General features: G+C 42.3%; 1 protein-coding gene across 3 annotated transcripts in view; it reads left to right on the top strand.

The window, feature by feature from the left end:
• Positions 1-22,080, top strand: part of GNG12 (G protein subunit gamma 12) — a 139,377-nt gene that overhangs the window by 82,331 nt on the left and 34,966 nt on the right. The window lies entirely within an intron of this gene.

Raw genomic sequence — 22,080 nt, 5'->3', positions numbered from 1 at the left:
GGAGAGGAGAGGAACATATGTTAGATTCTCCTTAAGTGCTGATGTAGGGAAAGGGCTGCTAACGAGAACATCCTGTTATTCAGAGCTTCCCATTAAAGGGTCAGCACATTCAATCAAGGATGAGCCAGGCGCAGAGGAGCGGAGAAGAGACCACAATTCCTTGTGTCTTGGTAATAACTTGCTGAAAGACAGATGTGGTACAAATGCCCTGGTACTTGTCACGCTTCACGGTCATTAACCTGACATCTCTGTTGGGCTGCGTTAAATGCTAGTTTGGGTTAGAAGGCAACCGTGAATGCTAAAAGGTGGGGAGAAGCACATTTAGTACATGAATTTACTAGCATGTGCAGTTTGCTCTCAACCTGTTTGCCTGTTGTTTGGGCTTGGCTCTTCTGGAGTGTCCAGAGAAGAACCCTTTCCCACCATTCTCGCTTTTCATGCTGGAGTATTGATTAGATGTATCTTTGCAGGATGCTGTTGAATGAGAACAAGGGCCAAGGTATGGCTGTTTTGGTTTTAAGTGTCCAGGGAATATTGTAGGGAGCAGTGCGAACTCAGGCATTGGGTGAGCGTATTTTGGGGGAAGTGCATGTACTTTTGTACTCATGGTCCTAAACACAGCAACCCTGACCTGCTGGAAGGCCCCATCGTGGACTGTGCTGCCTGAGAGCACATTTATATTGATACAAAAACTTAAATGGCCATTCTTGGAGACTGATTCTTACTACAAATATTTTTTTGAAAGTGGATAGATTGTGAGTGCATGTATAAGAGTGTGTGTGTGTGTCAGTCATTGGGTAAGTTCAGGTGGCCCAAGTAATAAAGTAGTAAAAAACTATTGAAAAGCTATTTTAATATACAAGCAAAAACAAAAGTGTATGCATCTTTTTTTGAAGTGAAAGTCACTCAGTTGTGTCCAACTGTTTGCCACCCCATGGACTATACATACAGTCCATGAAATTCTCCAGGCCAGGATACTGGAGTGGGCAGCCATTCCCTACTCCAGGGGATCTTCCCAACCCAGGGATTGAACCCAGGTCTCCTACATTGCAGGTGGATTCTTTACCAGGTGAGCCACCAGGGAAGCCCAAGAACATTGGAGTGGGTATCCTATCCCTTCTCCAGGGGAGCTTCCCAACCCAGGAATCAGACCAGGGTCTCCTGCAATGCAGGCAGATTCTTTACCAACTGAGCTATCAGGGAAGCCTTTTTTATTTTTTTAATGACGAGCAAAAAATATTTCTTTTCCTCTTAATGTTATTTTAAAAGTGTCAAACATGTTACCTGATGCTACATAAAGTGTCATATTATGAAATATATGTAATCAGGGCAGGGAGGGTGGGTGGGAATCTACACAAGGCCCTGATGCTGTAACTGAAATGAATCATTAAACTGAAAGAACTGAAGTTTCAAGCACATGTACTTGCCAGTCTGATGTAAGTCTGAGACAAATTATATGGCTCAATAAGAAGGTATATAAATATGTGTAGGATATTCTGAGAAACAAGTGGGCCTAGAAACCTAACCCCAAGTTATAAGACTGTTTCTATGGGAAAATATGCTCCCTAAGTGCCTTCTTTGAAAGCCAACTTTTGAAACCCTGCCGATTTATAAGTTGGGGGTTAACGATATAAAGCAGTCACCTACTGATGCGTAGAATTCTCAGCCCGAGTCCGTCATCAAGCATTTATTGAGTAACCGCTGGGTGGATTACACTCTGATAAGCATGGCAGGGTGAAACAAAGGAAATAAAGGAGCGTTTCTGCCCTCAAGAAGCTTGTACCTAGCCGGAGAGGAAAAGCATGCCTGCAGAGCAACCTGAGAGCATTCCCAGTGCCTGAGCTACAAAGCAGGGGTCCTGCAGGCCACAGCGTGAAGGAGGGATGTGAGGCCTTGTGGTTAATCAGGAAAATGTGGGGCCCCACCGGCCGAGCCTGTCCCTATTTGTTTGTTATCCCCATAGGCACACTGAAGACTTTCCCATTCTGCCCCCGAGAGCCTCACAGAAGCGTGAAGGCATGGCTGCAGGGAATGTCACATGGTCCTAGGATGCTGAGCCATTCAGAGCCACAGCTGGCATGTGGTGTTACCTTATTAGGAAAGGTTCGGGCTTCTTCCCTTTTTCCTTTCTTTCTGTCTTGCTTTCTTCCTTCCTTTCATCTCTCTCTCTCTCTCTCTCTCAGGTAGGTAGACTCTTGGCAACTTGGGCAGGGATGTACCTCATGTACCCAGAGTTCCAGCTCTTCAGCACACCCGGGTGAATCAGAGTCTTTCTGAGATTTGGAGCCTGACTTTGTGCGTTTGGGGTGTTATTTTCTCAGAGACTCTACAAATGAGACAAGCGGTGGCTCAGTAGCAGCAGGCAGGCCCCTTGCCTTACTTATGAGACTGAGCTTTGGCTTTTCATTTAGCCCCAGCCTGGAGGTCACCAAAAGGGAGAAGGGACATCAGGAGGGAGGCAAATTGACTGTAAAATTCCTGAGTCTGGGGCTGTGTTCCATCCCCCTGGGAATGCTGACAGCCTGCAGAGAAGGGGGCTGTGGCCCAGGCTGGCCTGCCAGGTAAGGCATCCAGATCAACCACTGTGTCCTGATGGGAAATGCCTAAAAATAGACCGTTTGCTCGCTTCTGTACATTGCCTCCGAGAAATGCTTCCCAGAGGCTGGATCAGCAAATAATTGTGCCCAAGCCTTCCTTATGGTTCTGTTCTTTAGCTTTTAGAGGCAGAGTCCTTGTTACTCTTGATGCTGTGGGGCAAGTCGGTGGGGGTGGTGACATTCCTATCCAAAAGGTTTAAATAATAATAGTAATGTAGCAGCAAATATTTGTTGAGTGTTTGCTACATTCCAGGAACTGGAAGCATTTCATGTGATTTACCTCATTCAGTTCTCCTTATAGCCCTTAACAGAGTTTTTGCATTATTATCTCCATTTTGCAGATGAGAAAATTGAGGCTTAGGGAGGTCACATAACCAAACTTTCCAGAGCCTCACTGCTAGTAAATGACAAAGCTGGGACGCAAACCCAGATCTGTCTGGCTCCACATTTAATTACCAGGTATTTCTTCCCCTCAGAAAACTTTTTATTTACAGTTTCCTACAAATCTTGCTCCTACTTCTCCTGCATTATTTGGGAAGGAAGAGAACTTATTCTCCCAGGGCAGTAAGAAGAGGGAGAGGCCTTGGAAAAATAAGTCAGGGATGAATTTATTTTGAAAAAGGAGGGTTTGTGAGGGAAGCGTTGAGCTGGCCAGCTGAAAGGGAGAGGTTGTTCTGGACTCCGCATGTGTTACGGAAGAATGCGTGGAAACGAGTGGGAGAAACAGAAAGTAAACCAGACAGGGCAGGATCCAATGGAAGGAAATGTGATAGTCAGCAGAGAAAGGGGAGCCCTGCCTTCAAAAGCAGCGTGTTAATGATTAGTGCTCTGCGAACGTTGCAGGCCTCACGTGCCCTCCACGGTATGCAGAACTCCCCTGTATGGGGGAGAGTTGCTCTCCAAAAAACAAAGCCATGAGATTTAATTCTGAGTTTCTGCAGGGACTGGATGAAATCACCACTGGAAAAACAAGAATGGCAGCACATGTTAATTATTTCAGGAACTCTTAGAGGGTGCAAATAAAACACCAGCCATCCCAAGGAGAGACGGGGCCCTTCCTCTACCCTCTCTCCTTGCTCCCCAGACCCCCATCAGCATCCCATCCCCTTCCTGCTGCCTCAGTTGAAGATACCACATCTCTTGTGTTTCTCTGGGGCGGGGGCGGGGCCTAAAGGAGAATTTTGTAAAGCAAACTGCATCTTCCCAGAAGCCTATGGTATCCCCTCTGGCCTTCTCTGACCTTCACGTGGGATCGATCTTTGATTGGCAACGTGCCTCCTCATACTACTTTCTCTGCCTCCAGCGTCTGAAAAGTTAGGGATTTCTTTATGGACCTTTAACCCAACTCCTAAATACCCAGGACGTATCCCCTTTAGAAGCACCGTTTTGCAAAGCAGAAGAGTTCCATGAAAAGTGAACCATAGTTCACTTTGCAAGTTTTCTCTCCTTTTTCCCCTCCCTAAAAGAAAGGTTCTTTATCCCTCCCCTCCCTCTCTACGCCAGCCCCCGCCCCAGGCCGACTCACAGTCTGGTTTTAATATAGCAAGTTCTGTAATTATTTGTCTTTTGCAGATTAAGAGACTGAAACATTGCAGTTACTCTCCTGGGTTCCCACTTGGCCGCAGTGACTAGAACTGTGCCCCGCCATCCTTGTCCTCGTGGCCAGCAGCCTCAAGTCCCACAGTATCTCTGCCTTGGCACAGGGAGCCGACATTGTTTGCATAGCGTACATTCCTGGACAATTGAACTATCCAATTTAACCTTCAGAGCTTCCCCATCGGTTTGTGGGTGTTTGTTCCGGGGAGAGGGGGAGAGATGGTGACTTTCATGGTTCACACATGATGCTACCCACACACACCCCAAATTCCAAACCTCTATTCTCTGGAGATTAGAGATGCAAATTGCATCTGTAAAATTCACAAGTGAAGTCAAACATTTGCTTCAGTCATTTTATCTGGAAGCACATAGCATTAATACTTGCTTCCTTATAATACTCCCCAACCACACCCATTATGTCCCATTCTGTGAAAGCGTTTTAGAAATAGCCCAATTTCATGTGAAATTAATCTTCATTAATAAAGATGCTATAATAAGATAGCAATCTTGAAATACATTCTGGTTATGATTGGTACCTAATCAAGGAAACTTTAAAACTGTTATCTCCAAAACCAAATCTTGCATCACCCAACATTCAGAAGAGTCTTTATTCTTTTAAAAGTGGCATTTTTGCAGTTTTGTGTACATGAAGTTTGCATCCAGAAATGACACTAGGAAAGGTATGAGTAAGATGAAATTCACCAGTTTTTCTTCCACTTATTTTGGGCGAATTTTAGTCCCCTCCCCCAAAATAAAGCTTTTAAAATATGTTTTTTGCTTTAGGAATATTCAGCTGCCTTTTGCTTTCAAACTGGAATTTAAGCCTTCTCCATTCTTATCACCTTCCTTTGATCTCCTTTCACCTTTCCTGGATTCTAAGAGAAGAAATGTTTTAGAGCCTTGAAATCAAAATAAAACTGCAACCTCCCTGAATTATTTACCAGTACTCACTTGGGTTTAACCGTGATCATCTGCACATAATTTAAAAATCAAAACACCAACTGGAGGATTTAAGCCAAACCCCCTATTTTTAGAACTGTATTTAAAAAAAAAATGGCAGATTTTATTTTCGGCCAAACAGCCACGGAGGAGGCTCCTGGGCATTCTTCCATCCCTCAGGGCAGAGCTGGGCTGACCACCTCCCTGCCTCACCCGGACAGCTGCCTGCCTCCCTGCTGAAGCCTTCCCCAGCCCTAGCTGCTTCCCAGCCTCCAACAGACTGGTTACTGCGAAGCAAGGATGTTGCAGTACTTTAATTTAAAAGAAAGAAAGAAAAAAGCATTTTGTAACTTCCTTTTTAGTTCTAGTGGATTTGTGTGCTCCTTGAGCTTGGGGGTGAAGTAAGACTTTTGTGTGTGTTTCTTTTTCTTTAGATTAAGAATGGAGAAGAAGTTTCCTTATGTATTCTTACAATTATGCCTTTGTCAGCAGGTAGTTTACAGGGGAGTCAATTTTTAAAAAAGAAGAGGGTTCTAGCCTTTAATTATCCCAGTTGGTATTCAGCTTTAGAAAGCCCGTGTACCTGCTGAGTATGTTAATTTAACCACTTTATAGTATCTTAGGGGCTTCCCTGGTGGCTCAGACAGTAAAGATTCTTAACTCAGCCAGTCTCCCACCCAAACCACCTCCTCTAAGAATTCAGAGGAGTCTGGAGATACATGAGAGCTTTGTACTTGCATATCTTTCTTTCTTTTTCTCGGCACTTTGGGCTTTAATTAAAATCTTTACTTCCATTTTTTTGTTGTTGTTTTCGTTTGGTTTGGTTTTTATGTTTTTGTACTTCATGCAACTTTTTTTTTTCTATCCAAACTGAAGATGTTATTGCATATCTTAGCAGATGCAGCAGGCATTAACAGAAATTCTTATTTGTCTGCACCCCTGTGGAATATGAGGGCCAGGTTCAGTTTAGTTCAGTCGCTCAGTCGCTCTTTGTGACCCCATAGACTGCAGCACACCAGGCCTCCCTGTCCATCACCAACTCCCGGAGCCTGCTCAAACTCATGTCCACTGAGTTGGTGATGCCATCCAACCATCTCATCCTCTGTCGTCCCTTTTTCTCCCTGCCTTCAGTCTTTGCCAGCATCAGGATCTTTTCCAGTGAGTCAGTTCTTCACTGGAGCTTCAGCTTTACCATACGTCCTTCCAATGTATATTCAGGACTGATTTCCTTTAGGATCGACTGGTTTGATCTCCTTGCTGTCCAACGGACTCCCAAGAGTCTTCTCCAACCCCACAGTTCAAAAGCGTCAATTCTTTAGCGCTCAGCTTTCTTATTGGTCCAACTCTCACATCTATACATGACTACTGGGAAAACTATAGCTTTGGCTATATGGACCTCTGTCGGTAAAGAAGTGTCTCTGCTTTTTAACATGCTGTCTAAGTTTGTCAACCATTTTTTTTTCAAGGGGCAACCGTCTTTTAACTTTCATGGCTGCAGTCACTGTCCACAGTGATTTTGGAGACCAAAAAAATAAAGTCTGTCACTGTTTCCATTGTTTCCACATCTATTTGCCATGAAGTGATGGGACCAGATGCCATGATCTTCATGTTTTGAATGTTGAGTTTTAAGCCAGCTTTACACCTTTTCACAGCTCTTTCACCTTCATCAAGAGGCTCTTTAGTTCCTCTTCACTTTCTGCCATAAGGGTGGTATCATCTGCATATCTGAATTTATTGATATTTCTCCCGGCAATCTTGATTCCAGCTTGTGCTTCTTCCAGCCCAGGATTTCTCATGATGTAGTCTGCATAGAAGTTGAATAAGCAGGGTGACAGTATACAGCCTTGACGTACTCCTTTCCCAATTTGGAACCAGTCTGTTGTTCCATGTCCAGTTCTAACTGTTCCTTCTTGACCTGCATACAGATTTCTCAGGAGGCAGGTAAAGTGGTCTGGTATTCCCATCTCTTTAAAAATTTTTCACAGTTTCTTGTGATCCACACAGTCAAAGGCTTTAGCATAATCAATGAAGAAGAAGTAGATGTGTTTCTGGAATTCTCTTGCATTTTCTATGATCCGACAGATGTTGGCTATTTGATCTCTGGTTCCTCTGCCTTATCTAAACCCAGCTTGAACATCTGGAAGTTCTTGGTTCACATACTGTTGAAGCTTAGCTTGGAGAATTTTAAGAATTACTTTGCTAGTGTGTGAGATGAGTGCAATTGTGCAGTAATTTGAACATTTTTGGCATTGCCTTTCTTTGGAATCAAAACTGACCTTTTCCAGTCCTGTGGCCACTGCTGAGTTTTCCGAATTTGCTGGCATGTTGAGTACAGCACTTTCACAGCATCATCTTTTAGGATTTGAAATAGCTCAGCTGGAATTCCATCCCCTCCAGTAGCTTTGTTCATAGTGATGCTTCCTAAGGCCCACTTGACTTCACACTCCAGGATGTCTGGCTCTAGGTGAGTGATCACACCATCGTGATTATCTGGGTCATGAAGATCTTTTTTGTATAGTTCTTCTATGTATTCATGCCACCTCTGCTTCTGTTAGGTCCGTATCGTTTCTGTCCTTTATTGTGCCCATCTTTGCGTGACATGTTCCCTTGTTATGTCTAATTTTCTTGAAGAGATCTCTAGTCTTTCCCACTCTGTTGTTTTCCTCTACTTCTTTGCATTGATCACTGAGGAAGGATTTCTTATCTCTCCTTGCTATTCTTTGGAACTCTGCATTCAGATGGGTGTATCTTTCCTTTTCTACCTTGCCTTTCATTTCTCTTGTTTTCTCAGCTATTTGTAATGCCTCCTCAGGCAACCATTTTGCCTTTTTGCATTTCTTTTTCTTGAGAATGGTTTTGATCCCTGTCTCCTGTACAATGTCACGAACCTCTGTCCATAGTTCATTAGGCACTCTGTCTATCAGATCTAATCCCTTGAATCTGTTTGTCTCTTCCACTGTATAATCGTAATGGATTTGATTTAGGTCATATCTGAATGGTCTAGTGGTTTTCTTTCTCTCTAGTGGTTTCTACTTTCTTCAATTTAAGTCTGAATTTTGCAATAAGGAATTTATGATCTGAGCCACAGTCAGCTCCTGGTCTTGTTTTTGCTGACTATATAGAGCTTCTCCATCTTTGGCTGCAAAGAATATAATCAGTCTGATTTCGGTGTTGACCATCTGGTGATGTCCATGTGTGCAGTTGTCTCTTGTGTTGTTGGAAGAGGGTGTTTGCTATTATCAGTGCGTTCTCTGTTAGCTTTTTTTCTGATTCATTTTGTACTCGAAGACCAAACTTGCCTGTTACTCCAGGTATCTTCTGACTTCCTACTTTTGTATTCCAGTCCCCTATGAGGAAAAGGACATCTTTTTTTAGTGTTAGTTCTACAAGGTCTTGTAGGTCTTCATAGAGTGATTCAACTTCAGCTTCTTTGGCATTAATAATAAGAGGAGAGGAAATTGAAATTCAAAGATGAAGCTGTATGTCGAAAGTGATAAAATTCATGTGCAGGAGAACCAGAACCCAGGACACATAGGCCCGTTTCTGTCCTCTCTCCCCTGCCAGGCCATCCAGTCTCCATGGGAGGAACTGAGGCCCAGAAGAGTGAAATGCCTTCTCCTCATCATAACTCATTCATATCCAATCTAGGACTAACGCCTAGGACTTTATTCCCAATGTATTCTTTGATGCAGCAATTCAGATCAAAAATGAGCCCCACAGCTGGTATTTGTGGTGGGCTTGCACTGTTGGCCACTGTGAAAACTTATTCAGGTACATCTTCCATTGATACTATATCCACTACCCCTGGCTGTTTGTCATCTGTGCTCACATAAAAGAGATTTATCTTTTTATTTCCCAAACATGTAAATCAACAATCTACAAATGCTAAATCATTCCTCAGCACAACTTAAGAGGACAGGTGCCATTATTATTCTCATCTTACAGATGAGGAAAGAGGCACAAAGAAAACAAGTGACTCACCCTCGCTTACACAGCTACCAGGTGGCAGAGCTGATCAAGCCCCGACCGCCTGACTGCTCATCTGTGAATGTAGCTACTGCTCCCTGCTGTTGTATTAAACGGGATCCCATATTCCTTTATTTTATTTATTTATTTATTTTAACTTGAATCTTTTTATTTTGTTTTGGGGTATAGCCAATTAACCATGCAATCTGCGTCTCTTTAAGTGAAACGTTACAAGGACCAGAGAGCATGAAGCTGGAGCGGCCTCAGTTCACATCTCGGGTCTACCCCTTACTAGGTGTGCAATTTGTTGTGAATGATTGAACCTCTCCAGGCCTCACTTTTCCATCTGTAACAAGGGACTAATGCACATCTTGTAGGGTCATAGCAAGGGAATTGAGGGGCTTCCTTGGCGGCCCAGATGTTAAAGAATCCGCCTGCAGTGCAGAAAACCCGGGTTTGATCCCTGGGTTAGGAAGAACCCCTGGAGAAGGGAATGGCTGCCCACTCCAGTATTCTTGCCTGGAGAATTCCATGGACAGAGGAGCCTGGTAGGCTACAGTCCATAGGGTCACAAAGAGTCTAATACTACTGCCACTAGCAAGGAAATGAGACAGAGAAGCTGCTCATTGAGTAGTGGTTACCCATTTGTGATGCTGGAACTTCACCTTGCTGATCCATTTCCATAAAACTGCACTAAGTTACGTGAGCTCTCTCAGCAGACCGCAGATTGGCACCTCTTCCCACAAACGTTCTATTTTTTTTTTAATTTATTTTCTTTCTTCGGGCCTTAGTTGCAGCATCTTCCATTGTGGTGTGGGCTTCTCTAGTTGTGACTCATGGGTTTAGTTGCTCCAAAGCATGTGGGATCTCAGTTCCCTGACCAAGAGTTGATCCCCTGTCCCCTGCATTGCACGGCTGATTCCCAGCCACTGAACCACCTGGGAACCCCCCCTTGAATGTTCTTCACACATCTGAAAATCAATTATTTAGAGAGGTACTGGGGAGGATGTGGGGCACAGTGAAGAAACACTACAGGTAACCCTGAGAACTTCAGGACTCTAGACTTGCATACAGTGGTTGGCAGTTCCAAAACCCTGCTTAACCTGAACCCATCTTGCTTAGAAGGCAGCTAACGGACTAGCGTTAAAGAGTAAAAGTTTGTAGTCAATTCCTGTATATCAGGTCCCAGTACCGCAGTGTATTAGATCCAGTCTACTTGTTTTTCCATGCCTGAGTTCCTCCTCATATCAAATGCCAATGGTCACAGTTCCCCCATGGGATTAGTGTGAAGATTAAATGGGGTAGTCCTTGTGCAGCACTTAGCACAGTGCCTGCTGCTTAGTTAAGAACCCAGTCGGCTCCAGGAGTTGGTGATGGACAAGGAAGCCTGGCGTGCTGCAGTCCATGGGGTCGCAAAGAATTGGACATGACTGAGCGACTGAACTGAACTGAAACTGTTCAGATTATTATTCCTATTACTATCCTTCAAGCAAAGACCTTTGAGGATGTTCAGCTCCCTCCCTCTCCCTACCTGCCTCCTTTCCTTCCTTCCTCCCACCCAAACATACACTAACACACCCAAAGTGGCTTCTTACATTATTACAGTACTAACTGTTTTCAGTAATCACAGATAAATACCAGTTTTTTTCCATCTTGATGTATTTCCAGCCTTTGAGTTTGAGCAAGCTCTGGCAGTTGGTGATGGACTGAGAAGCCTGGCATGCTGCAGTCCTTGAGATTGCAGAGTCAGACACGACTGAGCAACTGAACTGAACTGATATTTCCAGAAAATTATTTAGCACCTCACTGATGTTCCCACATCTCTTAGGAACCAAAACGTTTGAAAAAAGCTGGGTGACTGGCCTGCTTCCTATCTTATTAGCTCCTGTTTCCTAAAGCAGTCGTCCCTAGTGTTCAGATGGTAAAGCGTCTGCCTGCAATGCGGGAGACTTGGGTTCACTCCCTGGGTCCAGAATATCCCCTGGAGAAGGGAATGGCAACCCACTCCAGTATTCTTGCTTGGAAAATTCCATGGACGGAGGAACCTGGCGGGCCCCAATCCATGGGATCACAGAGTCGGGACATGACCAAGTATGTTTTTTAAAACAACAAACTTAGTTTATCAATAAATACAAATATGAAATTATTCTTTAAGCAGGACAGCAGCCTTTATTCATTGCTCTTTGAGTTTTCTGAGGTTTAAACAATAGATGTCATACGTTCAGGATTTTGGTGGTGGTGGTTTTTTTTCTTTTTTCCTCCGTGATGGGGTCAAAAAGCAAATCCAGACATAGACAGATGTGAGGAGACCTAAATGTCTTCTTTCCCTGGGGCCTTACTTTGCAATGCCCTTATATCCGTAGGCATTCCGGCCTGTTACCCTGCTTATCTAGTTTTTCCAGTAGTCATGTATGGATATAAGAGTTAGACTATAAAGAAAGCTGAGCCCCGAAGAATTGATGCTTTTGAACTGTGGGGTTGGAGAAGACTCTTGAGAGTCCCTTGGACTGCAAGGAGATCCAACTAGTCAATCCTAAAGGAAATCAGTCCTGAGTATTCAAGGACTGATGCTGGAGCTCCAATACTTTGGTCACCTGATGTGAAGAACTGACTCATTGGAAAAGACCCTGATGCTAGGAAAGATTGAATGCAGGAGGAGAAGGGGATGACAGAGGATGAGATGGTTGGATGGCATCACTGACTCTATGGACATGAGTTTAAGTAAGCTCCAGGAGTTGATGATGGACAGGGAGGCCTGACGTGCTGCAGTCCATGGGGTCACAAAGAGTCAGATACCACTGAGCGACTGAGCTGAACTGCACCCTCTTTATCTAATCCAGCTGTTATCTAGGTTTCATTCTCATTCTGTTGCCTTAGGCCTTGTTAGCAGCAAATTAAAGATTTTAAAATTTAAAAAAAAAATTTTTTTTAAATAAAAAATAAAAAGTGAAAAAAAAAAAGAAAAAATACTTCCATCTGCTATATAGAAACATTTGTACATAGGTACAGTTTTATGGTTTGTTAACAAAGATGTGTTGCATTTTGTGCTGTTTAGCTGTGGTTTGACATTGTTTTGCCAACCTAGCTGACATTGTCAGGAAGAACCTTGCTTCTCCTTCAGGTACTTAGTACAATACATACTAAATCTTGATGCTACAAATCCAGGATTCAATTACTAGACAGCATTTTGTTTTCACCCAGCTTCCTCCACTCCTTCCCTACTTCAGATTCCAGAAAGTAGCTTCAGTGGTAACACTCTGCGCAGAGACAGTATTGTTAGGGAATCCTAGGTGGCTGTGAATTTTGCACTAAGGAATCTGAGCATTGTTCTTTCTAATTAATAAATATAAAGCTTGTATCTTACTCTTCCAATATAAATATGTATGAAACACCAGTATTGTTGCATACCACCATCAAGAGTGTTTATCATATCTATATATCACGTGTCATGTTTAATATTTTTCTTTAAATCTGTTTTTAAACTAACTCACTTTTTAGTCTTTTCTCAAACGATTTCATCAGTAAAACCACTGGTGTGATGTATAATTCTTTTTTTTTCTAACAAACATTAAAGTAAATACTAGCCATTATTATTAAAGAATGGGTGTCCGTGTACCACCAAAAATTATGGCAAGTCACGAAGAGTAGAAAATAGCACTCTTTAATGTAGAGAACAGCCAAAATGGTATAATTTGCTAGTAATTTTCATTGTAACAACTTTATAATAAATACTTTTTTCTCAGGTAGTATGTGTCCCTTTTTACACACTGTGCTGCACCATTGTTCTTCAGTTTCTTTGGACTCTACCTACCATTTAAGGGTCTAAAGTGTATTCCTCTTTTGAGATAAGAATCAATCTTATCTCTTAGAGTAATTGTGAGAATGAAAGCTCTGAGTACAGTGCCTGGCACAAAGTTAGGGCTGTTAGTTCCCCTCTGGTCTGTGTGGGTGTTTTCTTCGCAGCTGACTTTATCAAATCCTAGGCATCAAAAGATTTCTGAATTCATTGAGTATAGAATATACTGGTTTGCCTCCAGTAGACGTCCAACACATTATTTATCAAATGATTAAGAAGGTGGTTGTAGAATAGTCAGGAAAATAAACAGAAATGCGTCATGAGGATAAGACATTTCTTGATGTTGGCTTATTAATGCATATTATTGTAGATGAGTCTTAGTGACTGTCCCATGCTGTGCTTAGTCGCTCAGTCATGTCCAGCTTTCTACGACCTCATGGACTGTAGCCCTCGAGGCTCCTCTGTTCATGGGGATTCTCCAGGCAAGAATACTGGAGTGGGTTACCATGCCCTCCTCCAGGGGATCTTCCCGTCCCAGGGATTGAACCCTGGTCTTCCACATTGCAGGTGGATTCTTTACCAGCTGAGCTACCTTGGACTATCTTTATTCAAGTCATCTCTGAAAAGGGGTTGGAGAATCTGTCTCTAGCCAGTTCCCCTTCATTCATGCCACCCCCAAGTGGAGAAGGAAAAAGAACTGAAATTCAGTGTCAGGACTTTGAGGGTTTTGATTCCTGACTGTCATTGATTCTTTGACTGTCATTGGTCTCATCACTGCCTGAAAGAGCAGAGCAGTTTTCCTAAACGTTTTCCCCATCATTGCAAACTCAGATTCTGAAGGGCCAGTCCAGGGCAGCATAGTCATGGGTGAGGCTGGGCTCTACCCTGAGGTCTGCAGCCATGTTGGAACGTGCTGTCTCTGAAAAAAAATCAGAAATCTGGATTGTATGTGAAAACTCCCAATATCTAGATATTGGCTCTGTTGCTGGTTTTGTTTTTAAATAATCTTTTGTGGGCCAAATTAAACAGGTCTGCTGCCAGCCCCAGCCCTCCAGATGCTAGTATGAGCCTTCTGACTTAGATTTTGCTTCCTTGATTGATAGCAGAATTTGTCCATAGATAAACAGTATTTTTTTTTTCAGCAATTTATTCCCAGGTCAAACAAGCTAGTTTAATTATTACGAACTCTTGAGAAAGCTGGCGTCAAAGAATGATTTGTAACTTTGGTGGTCGGTTTCTGTGGGGGAATCCCAGCTCCTTCCAAAACATGAGAATAAACCCTAAAACCTAGACTCCAATCTTTTCCCTCTTTGCAAACAAAGGAAGCAGATGCCAGACTTAACTGGCAGGTAACCAGTTAACAGCACAGGTAACCTGGTAGGAACTTCCGTTAGAATATGGTGAACTCTCTTCCAGGGTCAGTGCCTTTTTGTAGGGCAATAAGGAACAGCTTGGAAAGAAGGTCCATGTTGGCTGTGCCTATTAGTGACCTTACACGAGAAGGTAGTGGCCTTGAAGTCCAGGTGTGCAGTCAGTTAGAATAGCCAGGAACTCTTGACTTGTTTGTTCTTTCAGAAGGCCAGAGAAGCTTTAAAAAGAAAACCAAAAAACAAAACAAAAAAGCATAAGGAATGCTTTTTCAGTTCTTAGCACTAATCTTCAACCTAAGAAGTATTTCTCTGTCTCCTTTCCCCAGTGTGTATTTTATAAAAATGAACTGAGGTCCAAATTAGATAATAAACTATTTGATTAATACAGGACCAACTTATCCAAGTTGAAGCAGAAACAAACAGTGGGAAGACGTATTTGGGGAGATGATTCATTTTATTTTATTCTTTTTAAGAACTAGTGGATAAAAGTATAAAACAGACAATTCCGTATTTATTTATCCATATTCATGAAGTACCTGTTCGGTTATCTATGTGATGGTCTTGTGAATGAATCCATGATCTTTCTTTACTCTGGATTATTGAGTTGTCATTGTTTAGTTGCTAAGTTGTGTCTGACTCTTTGTGGCCCCATGGACTATAGCCTGCCAGTCTCCTCTGCCCATGGGGTTGCCATTGTAGTGGGTTGCCATTTCCTTCTCCAGGAGATCTTCCCAACCCAGGGATCAAACTTGTATCTCTTGCATTGGCAAGTGGATTCTTTACCCCTGAGCCAGGAAAGCCCTTACTCTAGATTAGAGGTTGGCTAATCTGTTCTATGAAAGGCCAGATAGTTCCATTTTAGGTTTTGTAGATCATCCATTCTCTGTCACAACTACTCAGTTCTATCATTGTAGCACAAAAACAGCCATGGTGATATATAAACATTAAGTGGGCATGCCTATGTTCCAGTAAAACTTTATTTGCAAAAATTGTCAGCAGGCTGGTCTTTGCTCACAGACTATAATTTGCAGATCCCTGTTCTAGGTGACTGAGGAAGAAGTATGTGAGACATAATTATATTTATTTACTATATTATTTTTAACTTGGAAAATCACTTTAGTTTTTAAACCATTTTTAAATTGAACTATCATTGATTTACAACGTTGTATTAGTTTCAGGTACACAGCAAAGTGATTCATTTATGCATATATCTATATAGCTATTCTTTTTCAGATTCCTTTCCATTATAGGTTATTAAAAGATATTGACTACAGTTCCCTGTGTTATATAGTAGGTCCTTGTTGTTTATTTTATATTTAATAGTGTGTATTTGTTAATCCTAAACTCCCAATTTATCCCTCCACTACCCACTATCCCCTTTGGTAACCATATATTTGTTTTGTATGTCTATGAGTCTATTTCTGTTTTGTGAATAAATTCATTTGTATCATTTTTTAAATATTCCACATATAAGTGATATCATATGATATTTTTCTTTCTCTATCAGACTTCACTTAATATGATCATTTCTAAGTCCATCCATGTGCTGAAAATGACATTATTCCATTCTTTTCTATGGGTTAGTAATATTCCATTGTGTGTGTGTGTGTGTGAGACATCTTAAGTCAGTGGTCTGTTGATGGACATTTAGGTTGCTTCTATGTCTTGGCTATTGTAAATACTGCTACTGTGAACATAGGGGTGCATGCATCTTTTTGAATTATAATTTTATGTGGATTTATGCCCAGGAGTAGAATTGCAGAAGCAGAAAGTGAAAGAGGAGAGTGAAAAGGTTGGCGTAAAGCTCAACATTCAGAAAACGAAGATCATGGCATCTGGTCCCATCACTTCATGGGAAATAGATGGGGAAACAGTGGAAACAGTGTCAGATTTTATTTTTTTGGGCTCCAAAATCACTGCAGATGATGACTGCAGCCATGAAATTAAAAGACGCTTACTCCTTGGAAGGAAAGTTATGACCAACCTAGATAGCATATTCAAAAGCAGAGACATTACTTTGCCAACAAAGGTCTATCTAGTCAAGGCTATGGTTTTTCCTGTGGTCATGTATGGATGTGAGAGTTGGACTGTGAAGAAAGCTGAGCACTGGATAATTGATGCTTTTGAACTGTGGTGTTGGAGAAGACTCTTGAGAGTCCCTTGGACTGCAAGGAGATCCAGCCAGTCCATTCTGAAGGAGATCAACCCTGGGTGTTCTTTGGAAGGAATGATGTTAAAGCTGAAACTCCAGTACTTTGGCCATCTCATGCAAAGAGTTGACTCATTGGAAAAGACTCTGATGCTGGGAGGGATTGGGGGCATGAGGAAAAGGGGACGACCGAGGATGAGATGGCTGGATGGCATCACCGACTCAATGGACGTGAGTTTGAGTGAACTGCGGGAGTTGGTGATAGACAGGGAGGTCTGGTGTGCTGTGATTCATGGGGTCGCAAAGAGTCAGACACGACTGAGCGACTGACTGAGCTGAACTGATGGTAACTCTGTTTTTAATTTTCTAAGGAAACTCCATACTGTTGTCCCAGTTACATCCCCACCAACAGTGTAGGAGGGTTCCTTTTCCTCCACACCCTCTCTAGCATTTATTATTTGTAGATTTTTTTTTAATGATGACCATCCTGATTGTTGTGAGGTGGTACCTTATTGTAATTTTGATTTGTACTTCTCTAATAATTAGTGATATTGAGCATTTTATCATATGCTTGTCAGCCATCAATATGTTTTCTTTGGAGAAATATCTATTAAGGTCTTCTGCCCATTTTTTATTGGGTTGTTTTTTTTTATATTAACCTGTGAGCTCTTTGTATGTTTTGGAAATTAATTCCTTATTGGTTTCATTGTTGGCATATATTTTCTCCCATTCTGTGGGTTGTCTTTTTGTCTCTTTGATTTCTTTCATCAGAGTCTTATATTTCCAGAGTACAGATTTTTTTGCCTCCTTTAGGTAGGTTTATTCCTAAATATTTTGTTCTTCTTGATATCATAGTGAATGGGGTTTTTCCTTAATTTCTCTCTCTGACATTTTGTTGTTAGTTTATAAAAGTGCAACAGATTTATGTACATTAATTTTATATCCAGCAACTTTACCAAATTCATTCATGAGCTCTACTAGTTTTCTGGTAGCATCTTTAGGATTTTCTGTGTAAAGCATTGTCATCTCTGTCCAGTGGCAGTTTTACTTCTTTTCCAATTTGGATTGCTTTTCTTTATTTCTTTCTTCTTCTTCTTTTTTTTTTTTTTCTGATTGCTGTAGCTAGAACTTCCAAAATTATGTTGAATAAAAGTGGTGAGAATGGGATTCCTTGTCTTGTTCCTGATCTTACAGGAAAAGCTTTCATTTTTTCACCATTGAATATGATGTTAGCTGTGGGTTTGTTATATATGTTATTTTATATATATGTGGGGGGGGGGTATATGTCAAGATATTTTTACTCTGCCCACTTTCTGCAGAGTTTTTTTCTACCATAAATGGATGTTGAATTTCATGAAAAGCTTTTTCTACGTCTATTGAGATGATCATATGATTTTCATTCTTCAGTTTGTTAATGTGGTGTAGCATATTGATTTGCAGATACTAAAAAATTCTTGTATTCCTGGAATAAATCCCACTTGATCATGACATATGTTGGAGTCAGTTAACATTTTTAATTTACTGTTGGAGTCAGTTTGCAAATATTTTGCTGAGGATTTTTACACCTATATTCATCAGTGATGTTGGCTGTAATTATCTTGTTTTGTGATCCTTTTTCTGGTTTTGGTATCAGAGTGCTAGTGGCCTCATAGTATGAGTTCAGCAGTGTCCCTTACTCTGTAATTTTTTGGAGTAGTTTCAGAAGGATAGGTATTAGCTCTTCTCTAAATATTTGGTAGAATTCATCTGCGAAGCCATCTGGTCCTGGACTTTTTGTTTGTGTTTTAAATTATTGATTCAATTTCAGTACTGGTAATTGGTTTGTTTATATTTTCTGTTTCTTATTTGATAAATTCTTAATTATTCTTCTTGCTCAAGCAATAGCAAGTGTATTCATAGTCCTAGTAGCAAATAAATTCATCTTCCCATGTTCTGACTGCTCAGTTTATTTACATAGACAGCTGACCCTTGAACAACATGGGTTTAAACCACACTGGTCACTTCTACATGGATTTTTTTTTCGCAGTAGCAATGATCGCAGTTGTGCAGGGCAGAGACCTGCTGATCCAAGGTCACTGAAGAAGTAGACTTGCTGGGGGGACAGAGGCCTGTGGGTCTTGCTGCAACCAGACTGGGCTATCCCTTAGCTCTCTTTAGACTGTGTGCCCCACCACGAGACCACCCAGTCATTTGGCACCTCCCCTGAGACACCTGATCGCACAGAGGGCTGCCCTGTACAGTGAGGAGGGTCCCCACTGGTATCATCTGTCGCTCTGAGTTTGACTAGCACATTTCATTCCTGAGAGGATCCCCTCGGGGCCCCAGACGGAGTTTCAGAACCTGCCCAGCTGAGTCCTAGGCTGATGGCCGGGTCCTCACTGGGTGGTGCCCAGCCCTAGCACACAGCAGGCCAGCTGGTTGTAGTCCTTTCAGGCACCTCCCATGACTACTTCCTCCTGCCTGAGGACTGTCTCTAGCCCTGAGGAGAGCTGACTGTGTGATCAGAGAGTGGCCTTTGGAGTGTGGCACACCTGGAACCCCTTCTTTTTAATAAGGGAGAAAAAGACCAATGTGAGTGAGAACTTGAAGGGAGACAGGACTTGCAGGATGGTTAATACTGGTCCAGCCACAGGGCAGCCAGGGATTCAGAATTCCCGACCCCCCAGTCACCACCAAGTCTATTTCAGGAGTTCCTGCTACTTCTTCAGGAACTGCTAGAATAATTCCTGTGATCTCCTCACAGAACATCAGGACTCCACTAACTAGCCACAGGCCCACCCAACAAAGTTGCTAAGTTACCCAGACACACACTGCCATTTTCTTGGCTTTCTTATCTCACTTGTGAGACCCAAATCCTGGATCAACGCCTGCCTCACCAGTCAGTGCCCAAGAGACTGCAGACAGTCTCCATACACTTTCTGTGCAACATTTCCTTGTCTATGGAATAGTTATGATATTATACACTTGGTAGGGTTAGTGCAAGGGCTCGAGATAAAGTGAAAACAGAAGCTGGTACATAAAACACAGGTAATGGTATTTAGAGAATCGATATTATATCACGCAGTCATTCATTCAATATGTACACACCAGGTCCTGTTCTAGGAGTTGGGCAGACAGCATTGAAAAAGACAACTTGTCCTCATGAAGCTCAGATTCTGGCAGCAAAAGCAGACCAGACACACCTAGTCTACAGTGTCATGAAGTGACCCACGTTCAGAAGAAAATCGAAGCGTGGGATAAAAGGAAAGTGACAGGTAGGATAGGGTGGTGGCTGTTTCAAGGAATGCCTGCCTAAAAAGGTGATATGAGCAGAAACCTAAAAAAAAAAAAGGCAAAGCATTACCCATGCACATACCTAAGAGAAGAGCATTCCAGGCTAGGAGAACAGCAAATGTTAAGGCCCTGAGGCAGGAGCCATCTGACATGTTTATGAAAAAGCAAGTAGGCCTTAAGGATTGGGAGAGAATAGTGGAATAGTGGCCAGGGGCCAGATCTAGGATCTCATAAACTATACTAAAATCCTGGAATTACTCCAGGAATGATGAAAACCACCAGAGGGTTTTGAGCAGAAAAAAACAGTGTGATCAGATTAAATCTAGAAAGCGTCACTGCAGCTGATGATTATAAAATAAACTGTAGGGCAGCAAAAAAGAAATAGGACAGGACAATGAAAAAGCTGTCTCAGGCATCTAGGAGAGTAAGAGGGTAGCCTGGACGATGCTGGGAGCGGGGAGGTGAATAAGAAGCCACTGGGCTCAAGATGTTTTTCTGTGGATGGAGCCAGCAGAGCTTTCTCTGGGAGTAACTGCTGGCTATGAGAAGAGGAAAGGAGTCAAAGATGCTCCAGGTATTTGGGGCCTGAGTATTTGGGTGAATGATATTGCCATTTCAGAGGCAGCGAACACTGAGAAAGGATGCGTTTGGGCATGTGAGGGTACCTAAATCCAGGCGTTGCTTTATACATGTTAAGTTTGAGGTGCATCATAGATAACCAAGTGTAAACATTGAGCAGGGAGGTGTATATTAGAAGCCAGAGGTCCGGGAGACATTGAAGCTGGCCATAAATAGAAGGAGCTCTCAGGATCACGAGAAATTCTTGACAGAGACCAAAGCTCTGTGAGGACAGAGACCAAAGCTCTGTGAGGACAGAGACTGTGTCTGTTTCATTGACCTCAGTGTGCCCAGCACAAGCATTCAGTGTGTGTGTGATGAGTAAATTAATCTGTGGCCATTAAACTGTTGCATGATTAATATCAGTTCAGTTCCGTCACTCAGTTGTGTCTGACTCTTTGCGACCCCATGAACTGCAGCACACCAGGCCTCCCTGTCCAACACCAACTCCCAGAGTCTACCCAAACCCATGTCCATTGAGTTGGTGATGCCATCCAACCATCTCATTCTCTTTCGTCCCCTTCTCCTCCTGCCTTCAATCTTTCCCAGCATCAGGGTCTTTTCAAATGAGTCAGCTCTTCGCATCAGGTGGCCAAATTATTGAAGTTTCAGCTTCAGCATCAGTCCTTCCAGTGAACACCCAGGGCTGATCTCCTTTGGGATGGACTGGTTGGATCTCCTCGCAGTCCAAGGGACTCTCAAGAGTCTTCTCCACCACCACAGTTTAAAAGCATCACTCCTTCAGCACTCAGCTTTCTTTATAATCCAACTCTCACATCCATACATAACTACTGGAAAAACCATAGCCTTGACTAGACAAACCTTCATTAACAAAGTAATGTCTCTGCCTTTTAATATGCTGTTTAGGTTGGTCATATCTTTCCTTCCAAGGAGTAAGCGTCTTTTAATTTCATGGCTGCAATCACCATCTGCAGGGATTTTGGAGCCCAGAAAAATAAAGTCTGACACTGCTTCAACTGTTTCCCCATCTATTTCCCATGAAGTGATGGGACCAGATGCCATGATCTTCGTTTTCTGAATGTGGAGCTTTAAGCCTACTTTTTCACTCTCCTCTTTACTTTCATCAAGAGGCTTTATAGCTCCTCTTCACTTTCTGCCATAAGGGTGGTGTCATCTGCATATCTGAGGTGATTGATATTTCTCCCAGAAATCTTGATTCCAGCTTGTGCTTCCTCCAGCCCAGCATTTCTCATGATGTACTCTGCATGAAAGTTAAATAAGCAAGTTGACAATATACAGCCTTGACGTACTCCTTTTCCTATTTGGAACCAGTCTGTTGTTCCATGTCCAGTTCTAACTGTTGCTTCCTGACCTCCATACAGGTTTCTCACGCAAAACAAAAGTACTAACGGAAAGTTTGCTTTATTATTCCAGACCAAAAATAGAAAGTGTGTCGTTTCTTAAGAAGTAATTTTATATAATCAAAGCTTGACACTGAAAGGAATCTTTGAAGACAATTTAATGGAAAAGTTCAGAATTGTGGAGGCGGGGATGGTAAGGGAGGTAGATGGTTTATTGCCAAGGGTAGGAGAGTGTTGAGGGACCGCCCAGTGACAGTAAACTGAATGAATCAGATCTTGCCCATCAATGCACTACTCTTATTCAAGTATATCAAGCAGTTGCAGTTAGTAAAATAAGAGAGAGTGACGTGTTCTCCTAAACAATAACTCCAATGACCAAGTGTCTTTGCAAGGGAGAAAGTTTAGTGAGTGAGTGTACTTTAGAAGAAGTCTTTGGGAAACTCAGATCTAATCC

Source organism: Ovis canadensis, chromosome 1 (assembly GCF_042477335.2).
Source record: "Ovis canadensis isolate MfBH-ARS-UI-01 breed Bighorn chromosome 1, ARS-UI_OviCan_v2, whole genome shotgun sequence".
Classification (NCBI taxonomy): domain Eukaryota; kingdom Metazoa; phylum Chordata; class Mammalia; order Artiodactyla; family Bovidae; genus Ovis; species Ovis canadensis.
The sequence above is the reverse complement of the archived record's forward strand: the minus strand, read 5'-3'. Positions and strand labels throughout refer to the sequence as shown.